General features: G+C 37.1%; 1 protein-coding gene across 1 annotated transcript in view; it reads right to left on the minus strand.

Annotated features, from left to right (window-relative positions):
* Window positions 1–22,201, minus strand: part of IMPG1 (interphotoreceptor matrix proteoglycan 1) — a 168,580-nt gene that overhangs the window by 140,665 nt on the left and 5,714 nt on the right. The window lies entirely within an intron of this gene.

Raw genomic sequence — 22,201 nt, forward strand, 5'->3', positions numbered from 1 at the left:
GTAGGGATTTCTGATACTAAAGCACTATCTGACACTGTGCTTTACAAATATTATTATGTATTTATTAAAATAAATAGAATTGGGGCAGCTAGGTGGCGCAGTGGGTAGAGCACCGGCCCTGGATTCAGGAGGACCTGAGTTCAAATCCGGCCTCAGACACTTAACATTTACTAGCTGTGTGACCCTGGGCAAGTCACTTAACCCCAATTGCCTCACCAAAAAAAAAAATAGAATTGAATTAGATTGAATGTGTCCCAAAATATGTCAGTACCTAAATGTGCTTATTTTGAAGGGATTGTCCTTAATGTTTCTTAGAATTATAGATTTAGAAATGGAAGGGGCCTCAGAGCACAACTTGTTCAACAAGAGAGACCCAGAAAGACTGAAATCACTTGCCTGAGTCACATAAGTAGTAAGTATAAGGGAAGTTGATCAGGGGTATGCCTGATCCATTTGGTGAGTTCCTTGATCAATTTCAGGAGCTTACTGTGTGGTAGCTTCCTCTAACTCTACCCATGTAAATTGTTGAAAGTTACTTAGGGTTCTGAGGATTTAAGTGATTCTTCTCACTGCTATTATATGTCACAAGCAGGTCTCGTAACTAGATCTTGAATCCAAGGCTGGCCATCTATCCACTACACCATGCCACTACTATAAAGTTCAGTGTTCAGTAATAATGATGATAAACATCTGATGTTACATTTGCTGACTTTGTCAAACGGTATTATGTTCCTCAGTGAATAGAATGATACCAACAGCCACTAATCGTTCTAGATTCAGAGTTAGAGGACCTAGGTTCAATCTCTAATTCTTTGACTTATGTAAGTATCCCTGATCTATGTGTTGAGCTAATAGCAGGAGGACTCTCCCCTGAATAGCTTGAAAATTGAATTTGGTACTTTGTTTAGAGGACACGACAACTCCAGCTTGTTTTTCATTGAAAGGGATTCTATTTATTCTACTATTATACTCTTCAGCTAGCAAAGCTCACCCTCAGGAAATTTGGTCCTCTGACCTCTGGTCAGAAAGCTATGGGTAAACATACATAACTCCCACATTTCCTTGACCTGAGACAGCCATTAGTGGTTTCTTGATGAAAAACCTCATGCTCAGATTAAAGAGATAGATTATAGATATTGTAGACATGAGGGATTGCCTCAGTAAAGACTTGGAAGTGGGCAAGTTAGCCAGTTGGATTGCAATGTCAAATGTGTGATGAGATATGAAATATGAAATCAGTCTGTAAAAAGCAGGTAGTATCCAGATGTATCCTTTATAAAGGGCTTTAAATGTGAAAAGAGAAATTTATAACTTATCCTAGAGGTAATAGAAATTCACTGAAGCTTCTTCAACAAGTCAGTGACATAGAATTTATCTTTATAAATATTGATTTGGCAACTGTGTGGAAAATGGGTTAGAGAGAGGAGAGGCTGGAAGCAGGGAGACTGAGCCATTGCAATAGTTCAGCTGAGAGGTGACAAGGCTTGAACTAGCATAATGACTAAGTGAAATGAATGGAGAAAAAGGAGGTAGATGAAGGAGAGATGTCCTCGAAGTAGAATGGAAAAGATTTGGCAACTAATTGGACACAGTGAGAGAGTGTGAAGAATTAAGGATGATTCTGAAGTTGTATACACTTTATAAGGAAGTTAGAAGAAGTCATAAATTTGATGGTGATGATGATAACACATTTATATAATACTTTAATGTAAGCAGAGCATTTTACATTTATTATCTCATTTGATTTTCACAACAATCCTGTGAGGCAGGTGCTATTATGCTCATCTTACAAATGAGGAGACTAAAGTTGAGAGAAGTTAAATGTCTTATCTTGAATTACAAAGGTATTAAATGTCTGAATCAGAATTTAAACCTCTGTCTTTATAAATTAAGTTTAACATTTTATCCATTATCTCACCTTCTTGTTTAGTACTAATAATCCTGAGGGTTGTTTTTTTTTTTTGGGAAATGTGGGATTTGAGGTGTGTATGGGTCATTTAAATGTAGATATCTAGCAGGCAGTTGGTGATATGGGCCTGGAATTCAGGAGAGATTTGAGGATTGAATTTGTAGATTTGGGAGTCATCTGTATAGAGATGATACTTGAACCCCCTAGGAGCTAATGAGGGCCATAAAAGTGAGAGTAGAAAAAGAAAGTAGAAAAGGGCCCAGGAGAGGGCTCTGGATTACCCATATATACAGGGAACAGCTTATGGAAGATGATCCAGCTGAGTCTAAGGAGTGAGTTAATCAGGAGAAGGCAGCGTCATGAAAAACCAGTGAAGAGAAACACTAATGATATAATACAACAAACATTTATTAAGTACCTACTGAGGGCAAAGCACTGTGCTAAATGCTAGAAAAGATACAAAATGTAGATTAAATAGGGTTTCTCCTCTCAAAGAGCCCAGTCTAGTAGAAGAATAATATAGGATTAGGGATAATTTTAATAAAAACATATACAAGTTAGAAGCATGAGAGATGCAAAAAAAAATGTACCATGCAAATTCTGAAGAGGAATGTTGAGAATGGGAGAATCAGGGAAGGCTCTGTGGAGGAGGTGGCATTTGAGTTTCGGTAAATTTGAGGATGGGTAGAAGTCCAATTGGCAAAGGTGAGGAAGAAGGACACTTCAGGCATAGGGAACTATGTGAAGAAACCAATGTTGGTGAGCAATTGCAGGTCTACTATAGAGGTAGAGAATAATCTAATTTCATTGGACCATAGATTGTATGCATGGTGTTGGTGGTAGGGAAAGAGTAACATGAAATAAGGACAGAGAAGTAGGGTGGTGCAACATGTGGAAGGCCTTAAATATCAGGTAGAGAAGTGTGAATGTTGCTAGATAGCTCAGGTCAATTAGGAAAGAGTAAAACCTGGTGTCAGCATTCTGACAGTCAAGTTCTTTTTTTTTTTCCTACCCCATGCAAAACAATAAAGTTTACAGAATTTGAACATGGATATTATCAGTTTCAATAAGGTGAAAAGAGTGGAGTTTTGTTGGTGTTAATGAAGAAACCCTTGGGAAAATCAATTAGAGCATATTAGATATTGCTTGTCATGGCCACATAAATTATAATGTTGATATTAGACAGCTCTGAAAGGCTCTTTGGATGCATTTTCATGAGATCGATATTTTTATTTCACAAGGCATTCAGGAGTGCGGAGAAGTTTAATGAGAATGAACTGAGAGTTGAAAGATCTGATATGAAAAAAGGGAGCAAATTTAATAGATAATTGGAAAAATTTTTAAGGCAGAAAATATTCCTCTAAGAAGCTGACAAAATGTGAACATAGCCGGTATGATGATGAATTGGCTGCAGTCAACTGTTTTTGGAAGTAGTGCAGGTTTGCAAAGGAGAAGAAAAAGGGAAAGTATGTTTAATAAATTTTTAAAAAATTGACCAGAGTAAATGGGAATGAGAAACATTGGTCAAGTACATCACAGAATTATTTCTATTTATATGCCATCTTATGTTTGAAGAGTATTTTGGCAAATACCAGAAGAGACAAGGAAATAATTGTTAGGCCAGAACTTGAGATGCAAGTTCATTGGAGAAGAAAAAGAAGATTGAAATAGAAACAGAAAACATTCTGGAAAACTTGTACATGGAAAGAATACTCGGAATGAAATTTATGAAAACTGGGTTCTAGTAGTTCTGATGACTTTGGACACTTTGCTCTTCAGCTCTGGTTTCAATTTCCCAGAATGTAAAACAACTGGAGTAGATGTTTAAGGAGCTGGCTAGTGCACAAATTTAATATTCTATAATTCTGTGACTTAATTTTCTTAATTTGAATTCATTGGTGAGGTTCAGGTGAGATAATATATATGAAGAATTTTGCAAATTTTAAATTATGTATCAAAGCTTAGCTCAATTGCTACTTCCTATGTAAAACATTTACTGGTTTTCTCTCTTCCCTCCTCCAGTGGTTAGTACCTTCTCCCTGGAAATTACTTTGAATTTATGTTGCATTTAATTTCCTATATTCATATATATGCTGATTTTCAATAACAAACCTTTGCAGGCAAGGATTTACTTATTTTTGTCTTTTTAATCCTTAATTTTATCATAGTGCCTGGTATATAAATACATGAGAATGCATATATACCTACATATGTAGGCATGTGTGCGTGTGTATGAAAGCAAGGGGCCATATACATGTTTGGATGGATATATAAATATACATTTTAATAAATTATTTTTGAATATACACATGTGTATATACATGCAATATATATTTACATGTGTACACATACAACATGCTTATATATGTAACAAGGGTGATTGTATATATGCACACACATATAAAGAGGCATATATACTTATATATACATATACATATATATATGGTTAATTGGTTTCATACACAAATATGCATGTATACATACATAGGTATGATCCATTGGTTTCATATACATCTATATCAGATGGAGAGTTGTGCCTCTAATCAGGCATATTGGTCATTTTTATTTAACTTAGAGAAATGCTGGAAATTAAGAGAATGTGTCCAACAACTGAAGAATGACTGAATAAGCTGTGGTACATGGATATGCTGAAGTACTATTTTGCTGTAAGAAATGAGGAAACAGATGACTTCAAAAAGGTATGGGAAGATTTGTTTGAATGGATATAGAATGAAGGTAGCAGAAACATGAAAACAATCTATACAATGACAACAACACTATAAAGACAAACAACTTTGAAGCTAAGAACTATAATCAAGTCAATGACCATCCTTGATTCCAGAGGAGTGATGATAAAACATACTACTGAGAAGTTACAGAGATAGGACACAGGATGAGATGGATTATCTATCTATCTATCTATCTATCTATCTATCTATCTATCTATCTATCTATCTATCTATCTATCTATCTAGCTGTCTGTCCGTCTATCCGTCTGTCATCCATCCATCCATTCATCCATCCATCCATCTATCATCATCACTAAATGGATTTGTTTTGCTTGATTATTAAATTCATTGCAAAAAGTGTTTTTCTTTTTCTTTTAAGTGGAGTAGAGGGTTGGAAGGAGAGAAAATAGCCTCCTATTAATTTAAAAACAATAATGAGGTGGGAGGTTGCTATACATATGAGATGCTACATATACTTTTCTGATGGTCACCATATTAATAGTTTTACTTGACTGCCTTGCGGCTATAGCCGTATATGGGAAAGGCTTCGGGAGTTAACCCCGAGGAAAAATCAGGAGTTGGAGTCCCTTAGGCAGTTGGATGTTGGACATCACATCCCTCTGGCAACTCCTGTGGGGGCACTGGTGCCAAACTGTATTGGCTCTGCCTCTCCTTTGGATCCACCAATGTCGTGGAGAGGGAAAACCTGCTGCATGGGCAACAGCTTGTTTTCCAATTGATCCGCCCAGGCCAGTGCCCTGGAGAGGACACTCCAGCTACTCCTCATGGGGTAGATACAACACAGGATGCAGCAGTTACTGGTTATAAGTCACTCAGGAGCTGCGGCTCCTGTATCGGACTGCATAGCCACACTGTGGCCTGTGGCTCTTCAAGGCACTGAACCATGGTCGTCTGTGACTGATGGAGGCCTACACATACTTGACTGCTTTATTAAGTTACAAAAGACTTGAAGTAAGAGTAATTTGTAAATGTAATGCAAAAGCAAAACACATCAATAAAACAGGAGAGAGAGAGAGAGAGAGAGAGAGAGAGAGAGAGAGAGAGGGAGAGAGAGAGAAAGGCCTTGAGATATTGAGAGTGAAGAGGATTGTCCATGTTCACACAGGTAATACATACCCAAGGTCAGACTTGGACCCAGGTGTTTCAGATGTCAAAGCCTGCTCTCTACTCACTACCCTGGAGGTTTTTCCACTGGGTGATTACTAAAGGAAAAAGTCTCAATATCTGATGAACTAATTAAAGAATCAAAGCAGAGAGAAAATTCACTGACAATGCTATGGGAGAAATTCTTCATTTAAAGAACAATGGACCACAGAGGAAAAGCTGATAACATTTTTGGACCAGTGATTAATGATCAGCCCTCTTGCAAAGGAATAATTCAATCCTGCATACATTTTCCTGGCCTAACTGAAAAAGAGTTAAGTGCCAAACAGTCTTTATGCAAACTCTCTGCCTGTTTGTGATTCATTAGATCCCTGTCCTCCTCCTACATTAGCAGAAATTCTCAATTACACACCTGAAAAATTTTCACCAAAGAGTAAAGCCAACTAAATGTCTTGAATGCTTAACATACCTGAATATGTATCAACATATTATGCAGATTTCTGAATACCTTGTTCAAGGCAGTTCAAAATGAAATGCCATGGAAAAGCTACTTGGGTTCTGCATCAAGTATACTTTGCTTCCTATACCTCCTCCATCTGGGTCCCAGTAAATTTGAATCTTAACCTGACTTAACCTAATCTGTGGCCTGATAGAGTATTTTAGCATAAGTGATACAAAATAGGACTTCAAAAATTAAGGGACTTTCCAGTAATTACTTTTATTGAAGTAGGATTAGAGGATCACAGATTTTGAGATGCAAGAGACATTCAAGGAATCTAGTTGAATTCCCTCACTTAACAATTGAGGAAACTGAGGCCTAGAGAGGGAAAATGACCTGCCTAACATCATGCAGGTAGTCTGGGATTTGAATTCAGATCTCTTGACTAAAAATTTATCACTTGTAGAAAACCCCACAATCAGAAAAAAACAAAACAAAACAAGACAAACAATCCAGCCTTACTACAGTAATTATATGAGGGGCAGCTAGGTGGCACAGTGTATAAAGCACCGGCTCTGGATTCAGGAGGACCTGAGTTCAAATCTAGCCTTGGACATTTGACATTTACTAGCTGTGTGACCCTGGACAAGTCACTTAACCCCTATTGCCCCGCAAAAAGAAAAAGAAAAGAAAAGTAATTATATGAGACGCTGCCAAGCTCAGGCCCAAAGGCCCACTTTTAGCTGGCATGGGGCTGGATACTACCCTTATCTGTCCTATAACTCTTGGTTAGAGCTATTGACCATCTCCTGTGGAAACTTGTTCAACCATACTATTAAGAATCAGTGCTGGTTAGGCCCCACCCCTGCCCCAGCAGCTGATAGGAATTAAATTAGTTTCTCTTATTGAATCCTGCCCAAGAATTAGAACATTCAACAACCTCTCTTCCGAGGATGCCAATGGAAGAATAAATGCTATCCAACACCTTTGACTGGATAGAAAGAAAGGGGGTCAGAACTTTGTCAGACAGTTTTCCCCCCCAGGCTTGCCACCCCTGTTGTCTATATTCTAGTTTGGTGCTGTCCCAAGCAAGGGCCATAACTTGACCCCAAAGGCAGGAGGTGATCAACCAATCAGATGGTAGGAATATAGGTCACATTTCTACTGTCCCCACATTCCCCTTTTTCCTTCTTTCTCTCCCTCACCAGCCAATCATGAACTTGTCTCCAATCCAATCCCCTTTCCCCCACCAGTTTTCTTGACTTCCGAGGTTGTGGGATCCTCAGGGCAGGAAGGATTGTAACCCAACTCAGTCACCTCTAGCAACTGTACAGACAGATTTCTACCTCATCTCCTATCTCTAGATCTTAGCTGCTGGCTCTGTGTCCAGTGGTAGTAATTGGTGAATTACTACTCATCCCTCCCTGTTTGTTCCATCCACCCACCCCCTCATTCCTTTTCATCTTTATGTGGGAAAGCATGAGCAACACAGGATGAGTAGGCATGGATGGGTGTAGTCATATCTTTACCCCCCCAGTCTGTCTCCCAGTTCCCCAGTTTCCCTCTTTCAGTCTTTGGGTTCTCAACTTTCTTCCTCACTCAGTTGAAACTGATCTCTTCCAAGTTAGTTGTGTTTTCTTAATTGCCAACTCTAATGGCCTCTTCTTAGTCTGCATCCTTTTTTCACCTATCTACAGTATCTGGCACTGTTGCTACCTATTCCACCTGGATAATCATTCTCTCACCTCTGGATTGTTGTGAACTCATTTGCTCCCATGGCTTTAATTAATTATCTCTATGCACTTGACTCCCAAACCTATATATCCACCCCTAATCCTCTTTCCTAAACTCCACTTCCACATTACCAACTAGACATTTCTACCTAGTCATTCCTTAGACATTTAAAGCTCAACAGATTGTCCAAAACATAACTCATTATTTTCCATCCTAAACTGCCATTTCTCTACAATGTCCCTCTTTTTGTTGAACATGTAGAGGCAGCTAGGTGGCACAGGGGATAGAGTGCCGGGCCTGGAGTCAGGAAGACTCATCTTCCTAAGTTCAAATCTGGCCTCAGACACTTACTAACTGTGTGACCCATGGCAAGTCATTTAACTTTGCCTCAGTTCCTCATTTATTTATTTATTTTAGTGAGGCAATTGGGGTTAACTGACTTGCCCAGGGTCACACAGCTAGTAAGTGTTAAGTGTCTGAGACCAGATTTGAACTCAGGTACTCCTGACTCCAGGGCCGGTGCTCTATCCACTGTGCCACCTAGCTGCCCTTAGTTCCTCCTTTATAAAAATGAGTTGGAGAAAGAAATGGCAAACCATTTCACTAGCTTTGCTAAGAAAATGCCATATGGGGTCACAAAGAGTTAGATGCAACTGAAAAATGACTGAACAACAAAGTCACCCAGGTTCTCAATCTGGAAGTTATCATTGAGTCCTCATTTCCCCTCATCCCATACACCCAATTAGTTGTCTGATCTTGTCATGTCTACTTCCTTAACATCTGTAGTATCCATCCCTTTCCCTTTACCCACACACTTAACATCTCAATTCAGTTCCTCATCACTTTTCACCCACACTATTTTTTTTGCAGGGTAATGAGGGTTAAATGACTTGCCCAGGGTCACACAGCTAGTAAGTGTTGTGTCTGAGGCTGGATTTGAACTCAGGTCCTCCTGAATCCAGGGTTGGTGCTCTATCCACTGTGTCACCCAGCTGCCCCACACCCACACTATGTTAATAGCCTCCGAATTGGTTTTCCTACTTCTGGTCTTCCCTTCCTGATCCATCCCTTCACAGTGATTTTCCTGAAGTGTGGGTCTGACTATGCCACTTCCCTACTCAATAATCCCCAGTCTCTCCCTGTTGACAATAGGATTAATTTTATTTTACTGTGATTTCAGCCTTTTATTAATAAGTTAATACACACATATTGGAGGATGTGGGCCCATTTTTTTTAATGTTAGAGATGTATGATCAAAAAATTTTGGAGACAGCCTTTCTGGTTTATACATAAAAACAAAGTGAAGCTAGTGCATTTGTAAATCTTTTTCCCTTTTCTCTTGAGATCTAGTTTGTTGAAATATTATTAAGTTCCTTGAGAACAGGGACAGTAGTTTCCTCTGTCTTTGTATCTCTAGCACCTAGCATTATGCCTTGTCCAGATTAGGTATTTAATAAATAATTAAGATTTGTAAAGTATTTCACATACATTATCTAATTTGAACCTCATAATAACCTGTGAAGTTGCCATTTTTATCTCAATTTTATAGGTCAAGAAACTGAGGATCAGAGAAGTTGTGACTCAATGATAGATACACAGCTCATAAGCATCAGAGTCAGAATCTGAGCCCAGGTCTCTGAAATCCTAGCTTTCTTTCCTTTTTGACACATAGAAATAACAGAAAGATGATTTCCATTCTCTCATACTTGAGGCAAGGAGACCAATCAGGAAGACATTGCAATAATGGAGGTGAGGTGATGAGGTCTTAAACTTATATGGTGCCAAGTGGAGAGAAAGAGAAAGATACAAGAAATGTTATGGAAATCGGCATGATGAGATCTGGTGATAGGAAATGTGTAGTAAGGGAAAATGAGGCTTTGAGGATAATTCTTAGGTTAAGAACCTGTGAGATTGGCAAGATGGTTGGTATGTTCAGTAGAAATAGATTTGGGGCAGCTAGGTGGCACAGTGGATAAAGCACTGGTATTGGATTCAGGAGGACCTGAGTTCAAATCCTGCCTCCGACATTTGACACTTACTAGCTGTGTGACCCTGGGCAAGCCACTTAACCCTCATTGCCCTGCCACTCCCCCAAATAGATTGACTAGCCTCCCCGATTCAAATGAGATAATATACCTAAACAGTTTTGTAAATGCTTAATCAATAGCTTGCCACAAATCATGAACCATTATTATTGTGATTATTTCATAAAAATGAAAACTATATAGCTCCATTTGATGGGGATAGTCAATTTTCCCCTAGTTCCTGAAAGAAGTGATTATTTTTCTGTTAAATTAATAACCAATTATTAAATTAGAATTGAGGCTTTTCTTTTCTATTTCCTTATTCAGGGACCAGTAACTGTAGGTCATTTAGGCAGTCTCAAAGGACAAGGCTGAGAGATGAGATCTGCCTGATCCTCAGGGTATGTGCTCCATGATCTTGGGGAGAACCTCACACAACTATGAGACCTTACTTTTGTTTACAGTATAAACAGTATTTAATCTAGGTGAATTCTGGCCCCAAAGCATTAAGCCCATGCCCTTGTGCCCCTCATAGGAGTCTAGAGGAACCCAGCACATGAAGGAGAAAACCACCCAGAGTGGTCTGGGTAGAAATAGATTCCTTTGTCCTCTCCCTGAGGTGGTAAGAAATCAGATATAGGTTATATATGTATGATTATGTATGTAAGGGGCTAACATTCTAGCTAGTCTGTCTAAAATATCTAATGAGTGGTAGCCAATAAATTATAAGCTTTAGCAAGAGTTAGACTTTTAAGCATTTATTAAGAATAAGAATTTGGTGAACAAAGAGAGACAGGCCTAGATTCATCTATCTATTAAAGGGAGAGCACATTTCCCACTCCCTTCTCCACCAGCGTCCTGACGAAAGAGAGCCAGAGTGTCAGGCTCAGGCTCGCCCCCTCTTCTTCCCACGAGCAAACACTTCCTGATACCAAAGAAAAGCCGAATGGCCTTGCCCTGAAGAGGCCTTCTCCTCATGGTGGAGCCTTCCTACAGTAAGTCTCCAGCAGGTGGCATCATTCCAATCATTACATGTAAAACATTATCATATTAGTCATTTTGTATAAGAAAACTTGAATAAAAGAAAAAATAAAAGAAAGTTAAAAATAGCATGCTTCAGTCTGTGTTCCATCAATATCAGCTATTTCTTTGGAGGTGGATAGTATGTTTCATCGATAGTCCTTTGGGATTGTCTTGACCCCCTTTTCTAAAAGTGTATTAAGGCATTCTGTATTTCCATTAGGTGTCTTTGTTACTGAGAGAAACTGCTGATTATCAGCTAGCCTAATTAATAAATTGATTATTAATTACCCAGAATGTCTGTCTCTTGGACTTTTCATTCCCTTCATTTATCTCATGCTCAATTAATAGGAGATAAGAATTTGTAAGAGTTGGGTAGGGGAAGGCAGGGGGCAAATGTATCTGTTTATCATTGAATTTAAAACTGGAACGGGCCTAATTATAGGTCATCTATTCCAACCCCCTATATCCATTTACCAGCAGTGTGGCCTGTAAACACTTGAAGGTACTGATGGCAATTCATCCCTGTGGGGCCATGTGAACAGTGGTACAGTTTGGCATAGTGGAAATTTCACTGGATCTAGAGCCAGGGGAACATAAGCTCAAATTCACAGTTCTGTTATTTACCACTTGTGTGACTGTGGTCAAGTTACTTTTTCTCTCTGGGAAGGGATTGGACTAGATAAGGTGAGGATGCTGCCTAGAATTCATTCTTTAAAATTTTTTTCAAGTATTTATTTTCTTTTGCTTCCACACCCTTCTCACCACTTACAAAAAGATAAGAAAAATTCAACTCTTTAAAATATGCATAGTAAGCAAAGCAAATTCCTACATTGATCATTTTTTAAAAAATGTATATCATACTGTGTACTTTAAGTTTATTACTTCTCTGTGAAGAAGTGAGTAGTATTCTTCATCATTGGTTCTCTGGATTCATGTGTTGATTAGAGCTCATTTTTCAAGTGTAGGGTTTGGATTGGGGAAGACAGGGCAGGTGAAGTGTTGACTCTTGGAGGCAGAGAGACAAATCCTGATTATTGCTAGCAGTAGTGTTGGTGAGGTGGGGGAGCTTGGATTTTTAACTGCAGGAGCAAGCTACTGCACTTCAGGCATCAGAGATTATACCTCCCCAGGGTCTTCCTCCTCTGACTGAAGTTATCACAAGTCCACACAATTCTCCAGGCTGAATTACTAAGACCCTGATAAAAAGCTGATGTCTAGCTGCCTGCTGGGTTTATGTGGAGGAATTTGAGAAGATGAATTTAGAGATTAATTGAAATAGGGGTGGAGATATGTAGGAAACTGATTACAAAGAAAGGAAAACATTTATTTAGATGACAATAAATACCCCAGCTATATGGAAAAAAAAAACACCTTAATCTGAGGCATCAAATGAGATATTATTAAGCTCTTTAGTATGAGTCAAATGGCAACATTTTAAAGAATACTAAGATTATATTATACATATACTATAGAGTAACATATTACATATGTGTGTATGTGTATATAAATATACACACATATTAGTATATAGTGTTTTGTAAAGCTTAAGGCATCATATTAATGTGAATTATTATTAATTCCAATTAGGTTTTGTTGTTTGATATTTTAATTTTCTATTGTTGATTCTGATATTCTCTCACTTGTAGTCCTTTTGCTTTCAAGGGATCTAAAACTGGAAAGCACCTTAGAAATTACACAAGGAAACTGAGTCCCAGGAAGTTAAATGGCTTAAACACAAAACTGGAATGAACCTCAGAGACCATCCAGTCCAATCTCCTCATGTTATAAATGAGGAAATAGGCTAAGGGAGAATGCCACTTGCCCAAAGTCACAGTTATTAAGTGGCAAAGATTGATTAGGGATTTGAATTCAGATCCTGTGACTTCATGTTTGATATCCTCTTTGCTATTTATTTCTGTATGTACATGTGTGACATGTACATATGATTTATATGTAGTATATAAAATATGTTATATATTTATAATATGCATATCATATAATAACATATACTGTATATAACACACATATAAAACATGTACGTATAACATTACAATGTTATATATACACACATTATACATGTATATGTATGTTGTATATGCACACACATATACATACATATACCCATATACACATATAAATGTATTTCCTAACCTATACAAAACATTATCTCCATAGCTGGTTTTCTAAGTTGTGTTGATTTGGAATGAGGGACTTTTTTTTAAGAGCTAAAAAGAAAACTTTAAAAATGGAAATATGTGGAATTTCAATGCTGCATTTATTTTGAAAGATAAAGAATAACATCAGGACTAAATTTGTTAAAGCCTAAATAATATTAGAATAAAAAGATAATTTCTTAGAAATCAAACAAAAAGTAAATTAGATCCTTCAGGGTACAAGGCCTTTCTCCACCTCAACGGTTGGATTTGAATCAACTGAAGCATAATGCTCTTATGACTATTAGCAATTAAAAGACAAGTATTATTCAAAGATGAAAGACATAATTGGAATTAGATAAAAATAAAAGTGCTCAATAAATAAATGGTTGCATTTTCTTTGGTAAAAATCTCGTTAGGTAATGAGAGTATATTGGGACCCTTTTAAGTCACTTGTATTGGAATTCTACCAACCTAATAGGCTAGCCTTGTTATAGAAGGATTTTATTGTGCATAGATTTTTTTAGTCATATAATCATTAATTTACATAATTTTGGAATTGGGAGGGCTTTTAGAGGTCCCATAATTCAATTATCTTTCTTCCTTTGTACTTATTCCCTTACTCAGTCATTCCATTTTCAACAGCTCTAAGCTCTAATAGTGTTCCTTACATCAATCCTAAATCTGTCTTTCTGCAATTTCCCCTCATTGCTCCTTGTTCTGCTTTCTGTCTAATCCCCTTTTCACATTACAGGCCTTAAAATCATTGAAAGAAGCTATCGTGCTTCCCCTGAGCCTTCTCTTTTCCGGGCTAAAAATCCCTCATTCCTTCAACCCTCCCATATAACAGCATGATTGTAAAGCCCTTCACCATATTGGCTTCCATTCTTTGTCTGCTCTGTAACTCATCAAGGTTCTTACTAAAATGTGGAACTTGGAACAGAACACGACATGTAGTTTAACCAGGATAGAGTATACAGAAACTATCATCCCTCTTTTTCTGGTCTCTATGTTTCTATTAAAGCAGTGTTTTTGACTGCCATATCACAATGTTGACTCATACGGAACTTGTAGTACATTAAAATCCCCAAGGCTTTTTCATGACTTTCCGATGCCTAGTCACATTCTGTACTTTCACTATTTGGGTAGTTTTTGTAATTTTCTGTAAACTTTCAACCTCATTTTAGGATTTTTAGTTTATCCTCATTATATTTTTATTTTATGCCTATTATATTTACTCATAAGTTTATTTTTATCCCTATTATGTTTTTTAATATTCTCATATTTACTCACTTGTTTTTATCCCTATTATATTTTAAAATTTCATCTCTATTATATTTACTTGTGCCTTTTATGTCTTCTCTCACAAATTTTCAATCTGTTTCAGTGATTTACTTTTTACCCAGTAACAAATAGTTCTGATGATTAGTAGTTTGAATCTAGTACTGCTAGGTCCCTTCACTGCCATCTCCCCTCCCATTATTTCCTTTGAGATTTTTGAACTTTTCTTCTTCTATTATTTTTTCTAGATCTAATTTGTTTTTTGATATGGCATTAAATAATAATGGTTATTATCATAATCATAATTATTTTGATATGGCCACAAATACAAGCAACTAATATCTCTTCAATTATATATGTCTTTATTCTGTAAAGAGTGTTTTGCAGTTGTTTCTGTGTGGGGTTTGGTAGGTGGACTCAAATATTTCATACATTCTATAATTATTTTGAAAGGAATTTTGTTGGTGATATACAGAAAGGTGAATGATTTGCATGTATTTATTTTATCCTTTGATAATTTGCTAAAGTTGACTTTCTAATTAAAAAAACCTTTGTATTTTGTTATCAGTAATAAAAAATAATTGCTTTATCTCTTTGCCTATGCTTATACCCTTCATTTCTTTTTCTTGCCTTATTGCTATAGGTAATATTATACCAAATAAAAGTGATGATAATGGACATTCTTGCTTTATCCCTGATCTTATTGGAATAAACTTTAGTTTATATCCATTACTAATAATGATGGTTTTTCATTTTAGAGAGATACTATTTCCCATATTAGGGACGGTCCATTCATTTCTATTCTTTTTAGTGTTTTTTTTCTCCATGGAAATAGGTATTGAATTTTGTCAAATGCTTTTCCTGTACCTATTATAATAATGTGAGTCTTATTGTATTTCTTATTAATATAGCCCATTATATTTATAGTCTTTCTAATGTTAAATGAACATTGAATTCTTGGTATGAATTCAACCTGGTTATATTATATAATCTTTTGCATATATATAAATAAAATTTATATTATATATAACCTATAGCTCTGTTACTAGTATTTTATTAAAATATTTTGCATTGATCAGGGATATTGATATATAGCTTCCTTTCTTTTTGTTTTCTCACTATGGTTTAGGTATCAAGAGTATATTTGTTTCATAGAAGGAATTTTCATCAGAATCCTTTCTTTCCTATTTTTCAAACAATTTAAGTAATATTGGAATTAATTATTCTTTGGAGGTTTGATATAATACACTAGTAAATCTATTTAGTTCTTGGTGGCATTCTTGTCTGGCTTACTTATGATATTTAGAAAATATGTCTCAGTAGTTTGTCAATCTCTATAAAAGAATACCTTTGGGGATCAATGGTGGGCAGTGAGATCCTTACACTCATCTGTAGGCAAGGTAGAGTTGACCAATTCCTGGTCTGATTTTATATATGCTATAGCATATCAATGGAACAGGAAAAAAAAAAACTGATGCCCAGCTTGGCTATATATCAGAAGGTCATGTGTATGCTCTTGTATTCTTTGTTATAAGACAAAATGTCACTGGGGGTTTTTGTGCTTGTATTAAATACCACACAGTCAATTCTTTACTAATATTTAATACAGTTTAATAATATTGCCCAAACAGGTACAATAGCAATTAATATATAAGTAGCAATAGTAGCCTAGTCCCCCAATAATTTAACTAAAAACAGTTGGCAACCCCATAATTTAAATAAATACAATGATATGACAGTGATGGAGGTGGCCAGAAGGGTTAACAGAGAAACTAAGACTTGAGTTCTTATCAATGGTAACCAGAGGGTTCAAGTTCTTATCAACAAACACTATCAACAGAATCCTAAGGAAACAGTAGCCAGGGATCCTAAATAGTCATTAATAACTGGAATGTTTAAATTGGCATTCCTGGATGACAGGAAACAGAAACTCTACCTAGAAACCAGACCTTAAGACAAAGATATCCTCTAAAGAGAAACCCTTGGGATTTGGCAAGTTTAAAACAGTTTTAGGAACATGTGGAGAAGGACAAAATGTGTCCTTAAGTTCACCTTATGATGTTTAAACCCCAAAAACATATCCCTAGTGAAAAAGGTACCTGCCTTGGGGAATGTCTTAGGACCCCAAGAATTCCAAAATTGCATATGAACCTCCCACAATGAGGAGACTAAGATAATGAGGAAATAACCTACCTTTTTCACTATAAATATAACCATTTCCATCTCCCTAATTGAGACACTTTTCTCCTTGGTGTTCTCTCTGTGGCCTTACAGTTTTTTAATAGAACTTAGAAATGGAGTCACTGGGTTGTGTAATTCTTTGGCGTGCCTGACGATCAATTCCCACATCAATATAATATCACTTCAGGAAATGAATTTAATTGAATCTATGTAATAAATGTTGTTATAGCAGGTTCTCTGTAGAAACACCCAATGTATTTAGGAGGTCAGAAAACTCTAGAATGTAGTTCTAAGCCAGAAGCAGATAAACTTGAATCAAACCAGAGAAAGACCTTTGAGTACCCTAAGTTGCTGTCAGAAAGGCTTGCTATTTCTTAAACCTTTACTCAGAACCCTATTCAACAATCTTTACACACTTAATGACTGAATTTCCTAGCCCACCTCTACAGATATGGAGGATCAGATAGTGGGAACAGGTAGGACTCAGAGCTGCAGGGATAGTAGTCACATATGTCTATGAACCAAGCTATGAAGGAGGAGCTGGCACCAAGGGCATTGGCAAGCCGAAGACAAGAAGGTTTTTCATGATGATGACCCTTATTTGTCCAAGAAAAGGTTAAATTACAGAATAATGGAATCAATTTTAGAAGTAGGGAAGGTATCATAGAGATTACTTTATACTGCTCTTACAGTCTTGCCCATAACTGCATAATCCTTAATAATACTTTCCAGGCTTATTTTTTTTCTGATGGTAAAAGAGAGGATAAATACCTTAGTGAAGGTCATACAGACACTTGCTGGCAGAACTGAGTCTAATCCAGTGTGTTGTATTGAATAAGGCAGAATAAGGTATATATATTACATTAGTTCAAGGGTGAATTCTGCTGCATATTGACTATGTGACCTGGGCCACGAAACTTAACCACTTTCAGGCACTCTGTAAAACTAGAATGAATAAATGAACAAATGAATAAAGCATTTGTTAAACTCTTTCTATATGTCAAGCATGGTGCTAAGCCCTGGGGATACAATAGAAAAGTTATATAGTCTTTCAAGGAACTCATGTTCTTATTGAATTTGTTGTTGTTTGTCCTTCATTCTCAAAGGAGACCATGACATTGGAAGGTATGTCATGACTTGCAGTGGAATAGGATTAATGAAAGAGGGCTTCCATCTGGGTCCATTGGCAAGATATATATCAGGATGACTGGAGATGGCCCCAGATGTTTAAGGCAATTGGGGATAAGTGAGTTGCCCAGAGTCACATAGCCAGTAAGTGTCTAAGGTAGAATTGAACTCAGATGCCTCCCAACTTCAGGGTCCAATGCTCTATCCACTGTACTACTTCACTACCCCAATTGGAGGAGGCAAAGCTGAAGCAAGATGGGTCCAGCTGCAGAGTCAATAAAAAGGCCCGAGTAGTCTTAAAGTTGCAGTTGCATAGTAATTGATAAGGCCCAGGGAGACTAAGAGAACGTTAGTTGGCCAGATAGCCTTATTTAAACAAGAATACCTAGAAGAACCAACATGTACGTGTTTTTGGTTTAATGTAGAGTTTGAGCATTGTACAAATGGGCAAGAGAAGGTGATATTTCTGTTGACTAAGAGGGAATTCTTTACCTATGACTATAACATCATGGGCCAATACACAAAGATTATATTTAATGAATCACTTTAAGGGGAAAAAATGTCCTGAAGAAGTAAATTCATATTTGGGACACAGGATCTCAGAGCTGAAAGGGGACCCTGGAGGTCTTTAAAACAACTTCTGCCTTTAAGCAGAACTGTGTAAAAAAATCAGCCAAACAGCTTATTTTTAGAATCATACAGGTCTAATGAGTTGACTGAGAGAAACACTTTTGCCTTGAACTGCTTAAGTTGATGTTTTATATACACAAATGCCACCTAAACTGAATTTCTGTTCTTATAATTTGCATCTATTTATTCTAGCATCAATTCAAATCTCATTACAGATGTAAATCAGCTGTTCACCAAGCTCTTTGATTAATAGTCCCAATGCAGGCTTATCTCAGTTCATTATTATGGAAGTAAAGTATTAATCCTACCACTCCTTATAGAGTCTTCTTCCATGTTCTGTGGCCCCCATCAATAGCCAGCCAGTGTCCTCACGTTGCTCCCTTCTTGTCTAGGACTCTTCATTGTTGTATTCCACATGAACCAGGACCATTTTCTTTCTTTGTCTTGCCCATCTAAACTTACCTGATCTGTGTTACTGTGTTATTCCTGTAAGGCTTGCTCTCTGCTTTCAAGCACCACACTTCCAGATGCCTTACCAATGTACTTTGATGCTACACCCTTTCAGTCTGACTTGTAGTTGGAACTTCTTACATGTGTTATCTCCCCTTATTACTATGGGAGCACCTTGAGAGCAAGGACTGTCTAGCTTTTCTATGTGTATTTTCAGTATTTGACATAGTGCTTCACATACTATCCACTTATTAAGTGCTCACTTACTCATTCATTGCAAGGGGCTAGTTATTTAATTATAGACTTAGAGTGGAAATTACCTAGAAGGTCTAAAAATACACCAAAGTATTAATTGGCCTCCTTTAAATTGTTAGTATTAGGGTCTTTCCAGAGAGTTTTTTTTTTAACACTTTGTGTTGTCTGTATACCTTTTGGCTGTACGATGAAGCCTATGGACCCCTTTTCAGAATAATACTCTTTTTTTTTTTTTTTAGTGAGGCAATTGGGGTTAAGTGACTTGCCCAGGGTCACACAGCTAGTAAGTGTTAAATGTCTGAGGCCGGATTTGAACTCAGGTACTCCTGACTCCAGAGCCGGTGCTCTATCCACTGCACCACCTAGCTGCCCCCAGAATAATATTCTTAAATGCATAAAACAAAATACATAGAATAACAAAGGAAACTAAAGCTTAGTGAAAATAAATTTTCTTCTCATCCAAGTTTAGAGACCCCAGAAATCTATCCACAGACTACCTTTGGGGTCCAGGTTAGGAATCCTTGCTCTAAAAACACAATTAAAAAAAGGAGCGGTTAAAAGCAGCAATTTCAGGTTGCGTGGCAGAAGTGAGGGTAGATGTTTTTGGTCAAGCAGGATTTTTTAGTATCTTACAAATTACATCAAGTTGGCAAATAAAAGCTTTACTTCTAGGAGCCTCCCAGATTTTCTCTCCCTTCAAGTTAACTGCACATTCAAATGTATAATCCTTGGGAGCAAGGGATGGTTTTGTCATTTTTTGGCGGGTATCCCTAGTGCATGCATAGAGTCTAAGTGAGGATAGTAAACATTATTAAATACTTGTTGACTAACAGACCTAATCCTTAACTCATTGTGTTCTCTTCATCCTCTCCTCTCCCAGTATCCCCTCAGGGCTTCTTGGAATTAGTACAAGAGCCATCTGATGTGGCATGTGAATGGATACTACAGAAAAATCTCATAGAAAAGATATATATTTAGGCATCATCACTAATTCTATATCACATTAAGATAACAGTTTACTTTTTGAAACTAAAATTATATTTGGTCTTCATTTTTGTCCTTAAAAGCCCTCAGTCTTTTGTATTAAACTATTTTATTAAACATTTTTTCATATATATTTTTTACAAGGGAGGGACCCATGTCAATTTGTCTGATAGTATAAGTCTGTTTCTGAGAAAAGTAGTTGCTGAATTACACCTGCCTTGACCATTTCTTGTCTGGGGCATGGGTTGGCTCAAAGTTGTAAGAAAAGTAGTTACTGGGGGCAACTAGGTGGTGCAGTTGATAAAGCACCAGCCCTGGATTCAGGAGGACCAGAGTTCAAATCTGGCCTCAGACACCTACTAGCCGTGTGACCCTAGGCAAGTCACTTAACCCCAATTGCCTTACAAAAAAAGTAGTTATTGACATCAAGTCTTACTAAAATTTCTAAGACAGCATTTGCTCATTTGAATCTAATAAGTTGACTATTCAAGTAGCATGCTGGGGTAAATGGAGAAAATGTATGCCTCATTGATCTCTATATGATGAATTGGGGAACTTTTGGTTTAATAATTGGGCAAACATGGACATGATAATTTTTCTATGCTGTAGGACAAATGTGGTTTATGTGAGAAGATGATAATTTGGTTAGTAAACAATCAGCTAAATTAAGGTTCTTTACATATCTTGAACCTGAGGAGAGGAAAGAAGGGGTAAAGAACTAGAGGAAGAGAGAGGAGAGAGAGGGCTGAGAAAGAGATGAAATGATAGATTTCAGAATTCTGTTAAACAGAGACAGCACTCTCTGTCCTGTCACATTGCTGGGAAGATTGGCTGGATAATGAGAATCTGGAATGCTCTCTATTGCCACCTTCTGCTGAGAGAATAATAAGAAATAGAATATACTTTTGTCTGTTAGTGATTTTCTGCTGAGAAGAAAAGACAGAAGATGATTCTCTACACTGTCTGTCACTTGTTGTGGAAGATAGAGAAGGAGGAGAAGAATCTTGAAAAGGAGCAGGGTTGGAGAGGCTTTTGCCCATCTTAGGATACAAGTTGCCTTTTTCTAAAGAAGCATAATACTATTTCAGCTCCAGGCATTAGCTAAGCCAGAAACTGGAAATGATACTGTTGAGGGGTAAATCTAGTTAACACAGAAGTTCTGTTCATCAAGGAACTTTTTCGGACAGTTTATAAGATAGAAGGAATACACTGAAGTTCGCTTACAGTTCTAGAATAGTGAATTACCCTAAGCACATGAGTTTTCTATGCTCATGTGTTTTGCTTTCAGGTTTCTATAAGTGTGCACCTATTCTTTTCAGTGGGGGATTTGTATACACTAAAATGTGTTTATAATTCTTGCATTTGCTTTACATAAGTACCTGTGATATTATTATTGTTTTAACCTTGAATGGTGGAATGGGATAGGACACACATATTTTGAGCCAAGAACAATTTCCTACTACTTCAAAGCAAATAAATCATCAAGATTTATGCCTGTCTGGGTGGTCATGGAGTAGTAGATGGAGATCAAGGCATAGAATCAGGAAGAGCTGAGCTTAGGTCATATCTCTGGCTCATACTAGTTACATGACCCTTGGCAAGTCACTGCATAATATCCCAGACAATTCTCTAAGACTATATGTTGTAGAGCAAATGCTTGACTGCCTTGATAGAAGGAATTTCCTCACTTGGACTTCCTTGGGCTAATGAAATCACAGATCTGAGAAAAACAAATAAACCACAATTTGGCTTAGGTTTAAGACTGTCCAGGAGTTCTATGACACAGCAGGAGGTAAGTATTTAAAACAACCACAGGAAAAAAAACAAAAACAAAAAACAACCACAGAAATATATAATAGTCTAGTATCTCAGAGGAGCTGATAAAGCTTCCTAATTGCTCTATAATGATTCTGTGTACATGGGGTGATGCTATCTTCTTTATCGTATAGATGAGGGGCACTGTGAGATGTGCTCAAGGTTATTCAGTTAATCAGGGGGCAATCACTGTGTTGAGATCTCGGTCTCCTGGTTCCTAATGCACAACTTTGATGGGAAGATCAGGCAGCAAATATGATCCAGGACCATTCTTTAACAATCACCTGTATGGCAGCACAGATTTGCTTTTGAATGTGGAAGAAGGAAAAGGATTAATTCTA

The sequence above is a fragment of the Dromiciops gliroides genome, chromosome 4, assembly GCF_019393635.1.
Source record: "Dromiciops gliroides isolate mDroGli1 chromosome 4, mDroGli1.pri, whole genome shotgun sequence".
NCBI lineage: Eukaryota > Metazoa > Chordata > Mammalia > Microbiotheria > Microbiotheriidae > Dromiciops > Dromiciops gliroides.